We start from the raw sequence: 5,274 nt of genomic DNA, 5'->3' as shown, positions 1-5,274 counted from the left end.
TTCATTAGTTTTTCCTAAACCCAAAAACTAATGAAATAAAATAAAACAAATTACCATCAATGTTTTGGTCTATTATAAAGTATTTTTTTAAATATCAAGCTGACTCTCTGCAGACTGCAGCAGGAGCTAACTGAAGAGCAGGCAGCACAGAACTGACATGCAACTGAGTGATGAGCTGTGCCAGGCTGCACGTTTGAGGCAGTGAGGGCAGAACCACCTTGTTCTGGCCTCCTGTGTGATGTGGGAGTGAATAAAACAAAATTATTTTTAAGGGCACCAATGTAGTCAGCAGCACTAGTCTGGCCTGTGGGCTTTTCCATCTGATAATGAACCCACTTGGTTGAAACTTGACCAGTTCTGAGATGGAGGGCGGAAGAAGAGAAATTAATTGAAACTGCTAATAAATTAGGGGGAAAAGCCTGGGCTCACTTTACTCCTAAGACTTCAAAAATCTCTAATTTAGCAAATTGGCTGCTTTGCTGGGCAATTTATTTGAAGTGTCTGAGCACTAGATACCTGAAGTTGGTATTCTGAAGTTGGTGTAAAGGTACCTGGGCTTGAGGACTGGAGATTTCTGATTTGGACCTTTCATTCTGTCTCTGCCTTGCTGGGCTTTGGCACAGACCCTCACTCAGCAGCCAGCTGCCCATGGTGGCACAGACTGGGATGGGAAAGCATTCCAGGGCTCTGCTCTCCCACCAGAAAGCTGCTCTCAGCAACAGTGGAGGGAAACATGGGTAAACTCCTCAAAAAGAGAGGATCAGAAGCCACCCACTGGCAGTGTTCCCTGTGACACTGCCAATCCAACCAGCTCCAGTCAGTTCTGGAAGGCAAAGGGAATATCATAGGAAATCTGGAGGTACAGCCAGATGTGAAGAAAAAAATAGGAGCATAGAAGAGACACAACCAAACTCTTTGAAAAATAAGTCTTAATTAAACAAAAGCTGAAAGAAGCTGGGGATTGTGCTGGAGCCTGAGCCTGAGGTGAGAAACAACAAAAAACATCAGCTTCTGGTCTGAAATAGAATTTCATGGGCTTTGCTGCACTGAATCAGCACAGGAATCTGCAAATCTCACTGGGCTAGAAAATTCTAGCAGAAGAAAGCTGTTCTAAGTACTACCGGAGCTTTCTTGAAAAAGTAAATAAACAAAGACAGACAGATGGAAATAATTATAATCCAAATGCTTGAGATTGTTGGAATGAAGTTTTCAGTTATCCCAGATTGACCTGGGCCCTAAAAATCCATGCAAACAGCTAAAGCCAGAAAGGGGGCAAAACCCCTCACTCCTGGCATGAGGAGAGGGGAGGTTCCTGGGCTGGCAAATGCCAGCAGGGCCCCTGGTCCAGAGATGCTTTGGGCAGCAAAGCCTTGGGCACACAGGTGGGGCAGGTGCCAGGAGCCCCCCAGGGCTGCAGAATCACAGGATGGTTTGGGCTGGAAGGGACCTTAAGGATCATCTAGTTCCAAGCCCTGGCATGGGCAGGGACACCTCCCACTACAACAGGTTGACCAAATGGCCAAGGAGGGCCAGAGGAGCAGCCTGTGCTGCCAGCCCCTGGACACAGCCTGGGACCCCTGGCACCCCCTGCCCCACAGCAGAGCCAAGCCTGTATGGGGGCAGCCAGAGCCGGGGGGCTGCACTGGATCTCACAGGAGCAGTTCTAGCCCTGGCTGAGGGCACCCCAAAACCCAGGCTGCTGCCCCACTCCCACACAACCCCCTGCACAGCAGCCCGAGCACCATCTGCTCTGGGAACAGGCCCAGGCTCAGCATTCCCAGATTTCAGAAAAAACTTGCCAAAAAAACTCTCTGCCAGTCAAGATTTACAGAGAGTATTGTGCCTCCTCTGCAGCCAGCCCATTGCATCTACATCTAATGGAGGCCAAATTTTGGAATACCAGTAACAAGGACAAAGCATCAGTTCTGGAAAAGGCCATGCCAGAAAGATCCCATCAGTACACAGCAAAATGGAAAGATACTGGCAGAAAAAGCTGGTAGAAGTAAATGGAAAAATCACTTGAGAGCAAGTATCCCTTCATACCACTGGGAAAAATTCTGGAGTCTCAAGCCTCATTTATTTATGAAAACACTTGGATGGCCCATCAATTAATATTAAGAGAACAAAATACAAAAAGATAGATCCTGGTGCTAGAGAGCATGTGTGGGCACAGGAACTTTTCTGCATGCTCAGTGGAAACACCATAACTGCAATTGGAAGGACAACTCATTTTGAGCAAACTGAAGTCAGCAGCTCCTTGAGTTTAGCACTCGAAGGAGGTCAGCCTGGGGACCACCCATCAGCAACACAGCAAGGCCTCTGCTCCCAGAAAACATCACACGTGTTCCTTGTGCACACAGAGGAATAACTGCACAGGAGGCATTTTCAAAGATTTTTTTATTGAGCTTATCATGACGTCAAACAAATAAAAATGTGATGCCTCTCAGAATCCACCATCCTCTAGAAGGTCCACGCTGGTCTGTGCCAAGCAGGGACAGCCCCAAATCTCTTGGCCCAAAATACAGCATCTATTCCACCTTCCTGCCCTGTGGCAGGTCCCCTACACAGCATTTGCTTGGGCATGTCAGCAAGTGTGAGTGCACCTGCATGGGCAAATGTCCTAGTGGAGTCACATTAAATCACTAATTTATCAGCCCATTTTGATACAGGAATTATTCTTGAAAATCTACCTCCCCCTTCCCCCACTGCTAATGTGGTTCTTATGCAACTTTGGCAAGAATGGGTTGGGAACAGGATGTGATGCTGAACAGGCCAGATTGCTCATTAGCATTCTCAGTTTTCCTAGTAATTTTGTCAGGCTGTTTTACCTGGAACAGACCAAGTCCTAACTGCAACAAAATTAAGCAAAACCATTTCATTTCCAAGAAGCCTAGCAGTAACACCCAGTAAACATGGGTGAGAAGTGATGAGACACAAAATTCGTAACAAGTTCTAGCAACTGGTTTCCTTACAGCTTGTTAGGCATCCACAACCTATCTCTGAAACTGCTTTCCAAGTAATTCTTACATCTTATAATCTATACATTTAAGCTCTAAAAACAAATATAGATACATCTGGTACCTAGTATAAAAAAAAAAAAAAAAGGAAGCTTGCAGCAAGATGCAAATCTTACTTAGAAAAAAACAAACTGCACCTGATCAGCATCATTAAAGTAAATCTCTAAATCAAATCTGTATGAATTAGCTGAGCATCCAAGACTCTTTTGCTAGTAATATTTTCATGTTTCAAAATGACATTACTTTCTCCCCCATCTCCTTTAGGAGCCAGAAGTATCAGAAACTCTATGGAAATATAAGGATCTATATAAAAATTTTGCCATTTCAGAGGGATTAAGGACACTATCCATCAGACCTGTTACCAGTTACAGTGATTGCATAGCAATGGAAAGCTGTATGAATGTTTCCATGAAAACCATCCACATTCATAAAGCTGTCTCTCAATTATCTGGAAATAATTACAAAAAAACCAAACCAATCCCAAACCCCAACCCTGCCATTAATAGAAAGCATTAGTTTTAGGGGGGAAAAATGAACATACCCATTGTAATAAAGCTGGAATGAGCATATCAAAATACATGGATTTGCAGGGGGGTTGGGATTAACATGTGGCACGTGGCTTTTCTCCTGCAGTTGTACTTGGCCATGGTACATAATCCTGAATTCTAAAATAAAGCCTCTTTTTTTTTGTCATTACATATATGGAATACTCCATTACATACAGCTGTGCCACACTTCCAGGTAGGTGTGTTCACAGCAAATGTTACTCACCTACCAGGTAAAGCAGGAGTGAAAAGCAGAAATGCTTAGTTTAAACCAACATATCTTACAGACACTACTCATAGGAAGTTCCAGGTATTTAATATGTAGCAGCTTCAGCAGAAGACAGATCCCACAGATCCCACCCAGGCAGCCACGGGCACACAGATTCCCACCCACATCAGTTCTGGCCCAGTTATCCACCTGCAAAGGTTCTCTCTCCTGGGAACATTTAGTACTTTCCCAATTTTCACTGGCATCTCTAAAGCCAGCTAAAAATTACTCAAACCTTTTCCTCCTGAACATGAAATATTTCTACCACTGGCTGTCCCAGCACAAAGCAAAGGCACATTTATCAACTGTTCCCCTAATGCTTACAAACCCACTTGATACATATGACTTTTAAGGGAAAACAATGGTGATTTTCCACATCATTTGCCTTTATATCTGCTCTAGCCTGCAAGAAAACCTTTCAGAGAGAAGGGGCAGCCAGCCACAGCCCCCCAGCACAGAGCAAGGCCACTGCTGAACTCCCCCCAAGGATGCCCATAGGAACAGGTACTAAAGAAGTGCAGCAGAAACACTGCCTTTAGTTTAAGGAAAAAGTCATATACACACAGAATTATTGAAATATTTTCAAAAATACTATACCTATGTTTAAAAAAACACTCACTTTTTCAACCATTTGGGTAGTCCTTTCCCTCCTGCCTCCCCTGTATTATTCTGGTGTAGACGACAGCAACTCAGAACTTCAATGGTTTTATTTGCAATTTTGTTGCATTTATTATTTTGGATCCTATGCCTAATAGCTTCCTTAACAATATTCTCTGAAAACTAAAGCTCCTAAAATGGTTGTGTTTATCTTTTCTGAAATTAGTTACCATAATAAATTATCTACTATAGTAGTTCAGAACTTGTTTACTTCTCTTTATTTTATTGAAGAGTCTCCTTTAAAGAGGCCTTTTAGCAGCTTTGGATGCCTGAGGGGAAAAAAACCTAAACAAATTTAAAAAAAAAATTAATATAAGTATGTCATATTATTCTAAAGAACAGTATTTTTGAAGGAAAGAAAACAAACAACTGCTCTGAATATAACTGAAAACGAGGAGGAAGTTGGAGCCTTCATGGCTGATTAAAGGAACAAAAATAAAGATCAGCTATGCAGCAGGCAAGGTTTGACATTTAGCCAGCACTATGACCCCAGGCATCTGGGGAACTTGTAAAGGAAGACCCAAAAAAACCCCAGAAGAGGCATCTGTTAAGTTATCTGCCTCCAGGTTGCATGGTTACCAGCATGGTTTGTGAGTTTGTTATCAAAACCTTCAATTTAAGTGCTCAAGATCTCTTATGAAGTCCAATTGCAAGCATCTAACATCTCTCTAGGATCTAATCCTTCAGCCCAGAAACTCAAGGAAAATTAAACACCAAATCAAAGTCCTGAGACACCTGGATAGTAAAACCAAAATTTCAATGACCCATTATTACATGACACACTTTC

Source organism: Chaetura pelagica, unplaced genomic scaffold (genome assembly GCF_000747805.2).
Source record: "Chaetura pelagica isolate M959 unplaced genomic scaffold, ChaPel_1.0 scaffold207, whole genome shotgun sequence".
Lineage (NCBI taxonomy): Eukaryota > Metazoa > Chordata > Aves > Apodiformes > Apodidae > Chaetura > Chaetura pelagica.
This window is presented reverse-complemented; position numbering follows the sequence as displayed.